Source organism: Perognathus longimembris, chromosome 17 (genome assembly GCF_023159225.1).
Source record: "Perognathus longimembris pacificus isolate PPM17 chromosome 17, ASM2315922v1, whole genome shotgun sequence".
NCBI classification, from domain to species: domain Eukaryota; kingdom Metazoa; phylum Chordata; class Mammalia; order Rodentia; family Heteromyidae; genus Perognathus; species Perognathus longimembris.
Genome location: NC_063177.1, coordinates 42,739,995 through 42,750,961, shown reverse-complemented (window position 1 = coordinate 42,750,961; position 10,967 = coordinate 42,739,995). Strand labels below are relative to the sequence as shown.

General features: G+C 51.5%; 1 protein-coding gene across 1 annotated transcript in view; it reads right to left on the bottom strand.

Moving 5' to 3' along the window:
* Positions 1-2,431, bottom strand: part of Mapt (microtubule associated protein tau) — a 93,892-nt gene extending 91,461 nt beyond the window's left edge. Inside the window, 1 exon segment of the mRNA XM_048367273.1 lies at positions 2,281-2,431. The gene's annotated coding sequence lies outside the window, so the exon portion shown is untranslated.
* Positions 2,432-10,967: the final 8,536 nt, after the last annotated feature.

Genomic DNA, 10,967 nt, shown 5'->3' with positions numbered 1-10,967 from the left:
GGCGCGCACCCCGCTCCCAATCCATTTTCAGCTACAGAATCAACCAGAAAAACCACGCAGAGAGTTCGCTGTCCTCCCCTCGACGCCCTGTCGAGGGCGGCGGTAAACTTGGACTGGAGTAGAAATCCCCCACTTCGATGTTAATAACATAGTCTTAACCGGTAAGCCCACAATAATGAAAATACACCAGCAATGCCTCGCTCGGTAGCTCGGGCCGCTGGACCAATCAGAATGAGCCACCAGTCGGGGGCTGGCGGACTCCCTCCCGCTCCCGCCGAGAGGCTCGCCCAGCCTCGCCACCCCGGGGTGCTCAACGTCCTGGGGGAAGGGGTGGGTGATGTCCCCAGGTGGTTCCCATGGCAATCCTCCATGGTACCCCCACCTCTCCCACAGGTCTCCCAAAGATGGGTGTGGCCGCAGAACAGGCAGGCCCTGAAGTCCCCCTCCCCCCCCCCCTTCTCTGCCTTTGGATGCAACAAGGTGTAAAGCGGGGAGGGCCCTTGGAGCTCTTTCCATCTCTTTGGGAATTGGCTAGCTGGGGTGTGGCCCCCAGGTTGTGCTTAGCGTAGGGAGAGACGTGGTCCCCTCCAGGCCACCAAACACCCGGCACCACGGAGACCTCCAGAACTAACCCCCAGCTAACGCTTACAGGCACGGTGCTGAACTCGTGGGAAAGGCTGCGCGGGGTCACGCTCGGGTTTCAGCATGTGCCCCCGGGGAGCCGTGACGACCCTGGAAAGCCCTGAGATTCAACAAAGGGATAGAAAAGGGAGGGGGAGGGAAAGGTGTGTGTGTGTGCACGCGCGAGCGCGCGCGCGCGTGTGTGGCGGGGAGGTTCGGGGGCCGCTTAGAATAAAAGGCGAAACGCTAGGCTGGGAGCGCAGATCGCAAATCACATAACCTCCCCAAACAAAGCGGGGCGCTCCCCTAGAAAACGCCGGGTGAACTCCCCCCCAGGCCGCCCCCCCCCCAAGCAAAACCTCCAGACTTGGGCGCCCGTGACCCCTCGCCCCTTTCATGTCAGTCCCAGCTCCGTACTCCAGAGCCCGGCCACCCGACGTGGCATGGTACGATAAAGACGTGACACGCCGCAAAAAGATGGCACCTCGCGTTCAGAGGGGGAAAAAGCGGGGGAAGGGTGGGAGTGGGAGGTGGCACATCCCACGCTCCCTCCCTCGCCCACCCAGGTCCCCACCCACTGCCGCAGTGAGGGGCGAGCCTCGAGCGCCGGCCCGCGCCTCCGGCGGCCGGGCGTACACACGCTCGGCGCCCCGCGCCCGGCCAGGGGCCAGGAACTCGGAGAAAGGAACCGCCCCGAAATGCACCTGCAGCCACCGCACCCGTGGGTGCCTGCGGGCCGGCTCCCGGGGCCCGGCCCGGTGACCCACGCCTTCGCGAGCTGCCCCGGGGAGGGCGGCGCGCCGCCTTCTCTCGGGCGCGGCGCTGCACGGGTCTCGCGCCGGAGCGCGCGGGGGAAGGGCGGCTGTGACAGCGCGCCGGGACCCCTCCCCAGCTCCCCGGTTCCTCCCAGCCCCCAAATGTCCCCTGCAGGTTTTTTTTTTTCCTGAAGGAGAAAAAGGGGTGGGGGCGGGCCACTGCCTAAAATGAGGGATAACGGAGGCCTGCCTGCTCCGAGAGGTGTCATCTTTTTCTAGAACCTTATCCATGCCTTCCTTGGGGGCTGATGGCAAACCAGGTCAGAGAAATCCGATGTCAGGATCGGTTTCGGGGGCTCGACCTTGGACCCCCCTCCTGACACACACACACACACACACACACACAGGCCCACGCCCATTGCAGCAAAAGGCTGAGATCAAGCGTGCAGAACGGACCCCTCCCCGGGGTCACCGGCATCCGGGCCCCCTTCCACTCTGCCCCCCCCCCCAGCCAGCTCAGCCTCCCCTCCCGGCTCAGGCCCCCCCTTGCCGACTCCCCTCCCGGCTCAACCCCCCCCCCCACCGAGCCACCTCCCTCCCCGCTCGGCCCCTCCATCCCACCGGCTCAGCAACCCCCCCCCCCAGGTTTGCGCGAAGAGGGTCGTGCGGACCCCTCAGCACACGGGAATCACAGACACACGCACTCACCCGCGTGCGTGCATCTCCTGCACGCGTTCCTTTCCCAGCCCCAGAGCGCCCCGGGGCGCGGGCTGGGCCCCGGTTACCTGCACCCCCTTCACGGACGCCCAGCGCAATCAACCCATCTTGGGGGCGAGGGACGGCGACGTGGGCTGGTGACCAGAGGCGCGAACCGGGAGTCAGGTTTCGGAGCCTCGGTGCTTACCTGATGATGGCCGACAGAAGGCGAGGACAGAAGAGGACAGTGGAGGGGAAGGCGGCGGCGGCAGAAGGTGGGCGGTGGCGGCGGCGCTGCTGCTGGTGCCCGAGCTGGTGGGTGGCGGTGACTGCGAGTGCGCGCGCCGGGACGAGGGCGCGTGCCCGCGGGCGGCGCAGGCGCGAGCGGCGGGAGCGCGAGCCTCCCCAGGGGAGGAGCCAGGAGGGGAGGGGAGGGGAGGGGAGAGGAGGGAGAGAAGGGCGGGCTGCAGAGACCTCATGGACGCCTCCCCCTCCAGCCACCAGTGGGCGCGCGCGAGCGTCCCCGCCGCTCAGCCCTCCCGCGCCGCCGGGCTGGCTGCTTGCGGGCTTCCTTTCCCGGGGCCCGCTCCGGCCACGCCTCGGGCCGCCGCGCTGACCGCCGCGCGCACGCGCGCTCCGCGGCGCACGCGCACTCTCGGCCTCCCGCGGCGGAGCCTTTGTCTTGTGTCGGGGTCTCCTCAGACCCCGCGGAGGGCTGGCGCTGCGGGGTTGCGGCCCCTTTCCCGGAGGGCGCCAGCCGAAGGGCGGGGTCTTATCCCGGCGAGGTCCAGAGCGAGTCCCGCGTAGCCGTCCACCCCGCACCAACCGCGGCCTCGCCCGGGGGCCGGAGCTGCGGGCCTCGGGAGGGACAGCCTTTTCCTGGGGCTGCTTTCTCGCCCTTGATTTCCTCCACCTTTTTGTTATGGACCAGAGTGACTCTTTCCTGAGCAGGTAGCTCTTGAACTCAGGCTAATTCTGGTCATAAAACACTACTATACTAGTATTGGTTTGGTGCCTTGGGAATGATTTTTTTTTTTAAATCAAGGAACATTCAAATCTGTATGGTATCTGTCACCATGGAGGGCAGGGAATTCTTAAATTAGATAAATTTCTAATGGCGCTTATCACATCGCAAAGCATTTTCACATGTGGTTATTTTTATCTCATTTGTGGAAACACCTTTGTACTGGAAGTAGAGCTTGAGATCTCAAATTATATATATATATATATATATATATATATATATATATATATATGCTTGCTAGAGATGACCAGCTGGATGAAAACGGATCTTAGCCCTCCTCCCAACCACCCGGACCCTGGATTTTGGCCTTATCTACAGCACTTCCCCAAGCTCTCTGCTGTATGTGTGAAGATGGGCTGAGTCACCTAGTCACCTCCTTGTAGGGAAGTGGAAACCTGTCTTGGAGCTTTCATTTGCCTGGCTTTCACTCTAAGAAGAAAGCCCAATGCTGTATGTTACAAATCAATCCAATTAAAAATAATTCAAAACACTTTTCTTGGGCCAGGCACTGGTGGCTCACACCTGTAATCCTAGCTACTCAGGAGGCTGAGATCTGAGGAGCTCAGCTCAAAGCCAGCCCCAGCAGGAAAGTCTGTGAGGCCCTTATCTCCAATTAACCCCCAGAAAACTGGAAGTGGTGCTGTGGTTCAAAGTAGTAGATGGCTAGCCTTGAGCAAAAGAGCTCAGGGACGGCGCCTATGTCCTGAGTTCAAGCCCCATGACCAATTAATGCCCCCCCCCCCCCAACAAAAACTTTCTTCATGTGAGTTGAGTTACCTTATGATTATTGGGAAGTACTGGGTGGATGGTGGAAGTGGGGCTAATTTCTGAGTTTCTGGAACTGAGCCTTGCTTTCCTTCCAGTCACCACCACCCACCTTCAAGACACCTACCTTAGTTTGGGCTTGGCTGGTCCCTCTGTTCTCAGTGTCTCCTGCTGTCAGCTGCCTGCACCTGCCACCAATCCTCAGAAATGATTCTTTTAATCATGGTGGCAGTCTCATGCAAAAAAAAAATTAAAGCTTACACCAGCCTCCTAGGTGAAGTTAATCTCTATCCAGCATTCAAACACCTTTCTGCAGCCCGCCCTCCCATGATCTGAAACCCTAGCCTCTCAATTTTACCTCTTACCTACTCTAGGGCTAGCTGTGGTGGTTGATCTGATCTCTTTGCTACCTCTATATTCTGATTTCCTTTACCTACAAAATCCCTGCTCATTCTCCACCCATCAATACTCTCATTTCATCTTCAAACATTAGCTCAAACTTTACCCAAACCTCCTCCAATCACCCCCAGTGGGGAGGAATAGTTCCAATCTTGACAAGGAGCTTTGCAAAGTTACTCACAAGGAGAGCGGTGGAATTAATATTTACCTTTCAGGATTCATAGTTTATTATTGCACCCAATAGCTGTCATTTCCTCTATGGAGATTATACATTGTTACTTATTCCTATCTATGAGTGCAGACATAACTGGTATTCCACGTTTTCACCACTGACTCTTCCTTTCCATCACCAGATGTCATGGCCTCACAGGACTGAACTCAGAATGAAAAGCCCATGGAAACAGACAGAGCATGAGCAAAACAGATGCATTTGTTGTATAGAGATTTGGGGAGCTGTTTGTTTCCACAGCAAAACTAATCCAGAAATCAAATAAGATTATGTATGCATATAGCTTTGTACATGGTGATTACCAAATAGTATTAAATGGAAAGTGGCAGTTATTTATTTCATTAGACCTTAACAGTCAATGCTTTTCTTCTATATTATTTTCTTTCTATGTGTAATCCATAGCAGTCAAACAAATTCTCCATGTTTGAATGTAATTAAAGCCTGCCAGGGACCTGATGACACTGTAATCCCCTGATACTGAGGTCAAATTTGCCCACATTAAACAGAGATGGATCCCGGGGACAATGTTAGGCAGATCTGTCTTTGCATATGATGTGGAGTTGAGTGCTCAGTCCAGGTAATTTAATCGCTCTAAGTAGCTAATGGCTCACTAATGCACGCCAAGAAAATGCATGCCCTCTCTTCCTCCCTCCCCCTCCCCTTGGTGAAATAGAAATCTCACAGCCTAAACCCACATATGTGGGCCTCCAGAAGGAAGACAGGCTTAGGAGAGAGAAAAGTGATGAGATGTCAGGAGAGGTGGGGCTAGGCAGGTGCTCTACCACTTGAACCAAACACCCTACTCTCGGCCATCTTGTATGACTGTAGGCAAATTCATTGCATTCTCTTGGCTTCAGTTCCTTTATTCAGAAGTGTCTCAGAGCTGGGTGCTGGTGGATCATGCCTTTTAATCCTAGCTACTCAGGAAGCTGAGAGCTGAGGATGGTGGTTCAAAGTCAGCCCAGGTGGAAAAGGCTGTAAGACTCTTATCTCCAACACACTACTCAGAAAAAGCCAGAAGTAGCACTGTGGCTCAAAGACTCTCACTAGCCTTGAGCAAAAAAGAAGCTCAGGGACAGCACCCAGGCCCTGAGTTCAAGCCCCAGGACCAGTACACACACACACACACACACACACACACACACACACACACACACACACACAGAGTCTCAGAGAGGCTGAGATCTAAGGATTCTGGTTTGAAGCCAGCCATTCAGGAAAGTCCATGAGACTCATATTTCCTATTAATCCCCCAAAAGCTGGAAGTAGGGGTATGGCTCAAGTGGCAGAGTGCTAGCCTTGATCATAAAAAAGCGCAGGGACAGTGCCCAGGCATTGAGTTCAAGCCCTAGGACAGGCACAAACACACACACATCTACACACACACACACACACACACACACACACACACACACACACATCTTAGATTCGTACTGAGATCCAAGTCTGTGGAGTTTGGAAATGGCCACTAAATCTAGTCCCAAGGTAAATTAGTGTTGTGACAAAGAGAACCCCAAATATAATGATCCCTCAAAAAAAACCAAAAAGGGCTGGGGATATAGCCTAGTGGCAAGAGTGCCTGCCTCGGATACAGGAGGCCCTAGGTTTGATTCCCCAGCACCACATATACAGAAAACGGCCAGAAGCGGCGCTGTGGCTCAAGTGGCAGAGTGCTAGCCTTGAGCGGGAAGAAGCCAGGGACAGTGCTCAGGCCCTGAGTCCAAGGCCCAGGACTGGCCAAAAAAAAAAACAACAAAAAAAAAACAAAAAACAAAAAAAAAAACCAAAAAGCACAAAACCTCTAGCTGGGTGGCAGCCTCCTCCTTGTGAGGTTCTGGAACCTGGGCTCCTCCATTTTATGGCTTCTTGCCACCTTGGCCTTTGCTTGGTTGAGGCTGGCTTATCACCCAGAAGGCCCAGCTGGCGGACGAAGATGAGGGTCCAGCGGCAGCAAGAGTACGTCCCTGATCACAGCCCATGGACAGAGCTCACCCCTCACTATGAGGGAAACTAACAAATGTCAGAGAGTCACGGGTTCAGGAAAAAGAAAGAAACAGGATTTGGGTGAAAATCAGCCTTTGCCCTATGTACTTTTTACACAGACCCTGTAGGGTTTTGAGCTCCAGGCATTGCACCACACCTGTATGCTAGTTCTCAGAAAGCAGGAAGAGATGAAGAAGGGGCAATCTTAAGGTCTTTTTCCTGGAATTTTTACACATGACATTCAGTTGTCAGTAAAGCGGGGAAATGCATTTTTATTACAGAGGATCTTTTTTGTTTTGTTTTTTGCCATTCCTGGGGCTTGAACTCAGGGCCTGAGCACTGTCCCTGGCTTCTTTTTGCTCAAGGCTAGCACTCTGCCATTTGAGCCACAGCACCACTTCTGGCCATTTTCTGCATATGTGGTGCTGAGGAATCGAACCCAGGGCCTCATGTATATGAGGCAAGCACTCTTGCCACTAGGCCATATTCCCAGTCCCTTATTACAGAGGATCTGACAGGAGGAAACATTGAGGAATGGTCACAATAATGTGGTAATTCCTTCCAGGTATGAATGAACAGCTTTGTGTGTATGTGTGTGTACATGCATGTGTGTGTACTGAGGCTTGAACACTCAGGGTCTGGGTGCTGTCTCAGCTTTTTCACTCAAGGCTTGGAGATAGATAAATCTCTCAGACTTTTCTCCTCAGTCACCTAGGTAGCTAGGCTTACAGGCAGGAGCTGTCAGTGCCTGGCTTATTCTCTTTGAAAGTTTTCTTAAAACATCTCTTTTTTTCTCCCAAAAGGCTTTTTTGTGTGTGTCAGTTGTAGGGCTTGAACTCAGGGTCTGGGCACGGTCCTTGAGCTCTTTTTGCTCAAGGCTAGCACTCTACCACTTTGAGCCACTTCCGGTTTTCTGGTAGTTAATTGGAGATAACAGTCTCACAGACTTTCCTGCCCAGGTTGGCTTTGAACCCCGATCCTCAGATCTCAGCCTCCTGAGGATTACACGAGTGAGCCAGCAGTGCCTGGCTAGAGGACAGCTTTTAAAGCAAACATCCCTTTTTTGTTGTAAATTTAGAGACCTAAATGCAGGGCATATTTAAACAGCCTAACATGTGTTTGTCCTGCTTAATTGTCTGCTACAGTAGGTGCTTTGATGAGCCATGTGACAATTCTCTTTGAAAGTGATAATAGAGAAACACTAATACATGGCATGGCATCGTTCTGTTAGAGTGGGAATTAACATTACAGACATGGGACTTCACCAGGAGAAAGGGCCATCACTCCATGTTCCTAAATGTCACCTCCCTTGCTGTAATGAAAATACAAGCCCCATGAACTTTTTGTTTTTTTACTATTTTTATTATCAAACAGAATTACAGAGAGGTTACAGTTTCTTACATTAGGCACTGGATACATTTCTTGTACTGTTACCTCATCCCTCACTCTCCCTCTTTCCCTTCTCCCTTCCCCGTCTAAGAGCTTTCTGTTTTGTTTTGTTTTGTTTTTGGCCAGTCCTAGGCTGTGAACTCAGGGCCTGAGCACTGTCCCTGGCTTCTTTTTCGCTCAAGGCTAGCACTCTGCAACTTGAGCCACAGCGCCACTTCTGGCCATTTTCTGTATATGTGGTGCTGAGGAATCGAACCCAGGGCCTCATATATACGAGGCAAACACTCTTGCCACTAGGCCATATCCCCAGTCCCGCCCCATGAACTTTTATGAACATCAGTGCATGTGTGTGTGTGTGTATGTGTGTGAGTGTGTGTATGTGTGTGTGTGTGTTCTAGGCTTGAACTCAGGGCCTGGGCACTGTCCCTGAACTTTTCACTCAAGGCTAGCACTCTGCCACTTGAGCCACAGCTCCATTTCCAGCTTTTTGGTGGTTAATTGGAGATAAGGCTAGGCTGGCTTTGAACCATGATCTGCAGATCTCATCCTCCTGAATAGCTAGGATTACAGGAGTGAGCCTCCTTCGCCTGGCCTGAATGTCACCTGAATGTTACCTCTCACTGATTATTGGCTGAGCTTAAGGTTTCCTTCCTATCTTCACATTTCTGGAAAGATTCTTCCCCAGCTCCTTTTCCATCCATTTCTCTGTCAATGCCAATTGCTCCTTGACTAGTTTTGCTGGGTTCTGGCAAGAATCAGGGTTTACTGCAGATAGAGGCTTGCATTACACATGACTCAGCCATTGTCAAAAGGACAGGATGATCCTGGGGACTCCAAATAGCCACAAAGTGTGAGCATATCCTCGTGGTCTGTTTGGCTTTGTTCATTCTAGATCCCCCAGCCTAGGGGAATGGGAGATAATTTGGGGTGGGGGGTGCTCATAGGGGAACGGAGGTTCATTCTACTTAAACCATGTATTCAGAATCACTACAAAGTCCCAGCCTAGGGAAGATGTAGTGAGAATTCTAAAAATCACCACAATTCTGAGGTCTAAGTAAAATCTGGTAACCTAAAATCTGGCATTTGTTCTTGGCTTTATTTTATTTTATTTATTTTTTTACAAGCTGTTCTTTACTCGGGGTAAAAGGATTTAGCAACTGTTTTTCTTTTCTTTTCTTTTTAATTGCTGTTGTTGTGAGACTGGAACTCAGACTTGGTACCTGATGCTTTGCTCATTGGCTGGCACTCTACCAACTGAGATACACCTCCACCCCAAGGGTTATTATTTATTTATTTATTTATTTTTATTCTTTGTTGGTACTGGGGCTTGAACTCAGGGCCTGGGTACTGTCCCTGAGCTCTTTGCTTAAGGATAGTGCTCTTCCACTTTGAGCCACAGCTCTACTTCTGGTCTTCTCATACTCAATTGGAATAAGAGTCTCGTGGACATAACTGCCCAGACTGGCTTTGAACCATAGTCCTCAGATCTCAGCCTCCTGAGTAGCTAGGATTACAGGTATGAGCCACCAGCTACCAGCTTGGTTATTTCTTTCCTTCCTTCCTTCTTTTTTCTTTTTTAAAACAGTTCTAGGGCTTGAACTCAGAGCCTGGGCTCTGTCTCTGAGCTTTTTTTGCTCAAGGCTACCACTTGGGACACAGCTCTACTTTCAACTTTTTGGTAGGTAATTGGAGAATAAGTGTCTCATGGATTTGCCTGGCCAGTCTGGCTTGGAACCATGATCCTCACTCAGATCTCAGCCTCTTGAGTAGCTAGGATTTCAGGTGTGAGTGACCAGTGCCCAGTAACTATTTTTCTAAGCAACATTGTGCTCTAAAAACCACTGACTGTACATTACAATCTGCATTCAGATTTTTTTCTTCAGAAAAGCAGATTGTTCATACATCCATCAGTTCACAATTATATCTCATAGTATGGTCACTCAAAGCTGACTTATGGACTTTCACTGTTCTTTAATTTGTGGGAAAGACCCAGGGGAAGATCATTTTAAGTAAAACATTTGAGGGGGGTCTGCCTGAAAAGGCTACATACATTGTGATTTTAACCAAATCACACATGGGCAAGGTGAGGCTGGAGACCCTGTGAAGAGTTCTGACTTCCTCAGGGCTCCGGGGAGTCGGGGATGGGAGGATGGACAGCATGAGCCCAAGATATTTTCCTGGCCATAAGACTATTCTATCTGATGCATATCACCATACATTTTCCAAACCCACACAATGCCAAGAGTGGACCCCAATGTGAACAATGGAGTTTGGAAGCTGGGCACTGGTGGCCTGTAATTGTAGCTATTCAGGAGGCTGAGATCTGAGGATCACAGTTCAAAGCCAGCTCAGATAGGAAAGTCCGACAGACTCTTATCTCGTTAACCACCAGAAAACTGGAAGTTGCTCTGTGGCTCAAGTGGTAGAGCTGTAGCCTTGAGCAAAAAGGCTCAGGGACAGTGCCCAGGCCCTGAGTTCAAGCCCCACGACTGACAAATTTTTTTTTTTTTGCTGAATTCAGTAAGCCCACTAGGAGCTTACTTCTACCTCAAGGGAATTGTGTTTCAGATATTTTTTTCACCATGTAAGAAACTCTATGGTTTAAAATATTGACTAAAACCTATTTGTGCAGTGCCTAGCATTTCAAATGAGGCATGCCTGGAAGACGCCCTGGTCTTCGACAGTCTGTATCCCGAAAAATTGTAATGCATCAGCTGCCTGAGGGGTCTCTGGACATGTGGCGAGGTGAAGGCTGTTGCATTTCTGACAGCAGCTGGCAGGTCTGTCTGGACACCTGACTTCCTGCTGCCCCGCCCCTGGCCTGTGACCTCAGATGGACAATGCTGTCAGCTGACGCCCTGGAGCCCTCGGGCTGCCAGCTGCGCTGCTCAGCTTCATTCCAGGGCTGCAAATGCCATTAGCAGAGTTTGACTCCATGTGCATGGGATAGGAGTCCTAAGTCACCCTGATGGGCAGACCTTGGAAAGACACAAAGTACTGCCGTGCCGTGCGTGTGTCTCTCTGTGACTCCTTCTAGCTCTAGTTTTCAGTTTACAGGTCATTCTAGATCTCTAGATCATTCCTGCCTCTCTCGTGTCTTTTAAGA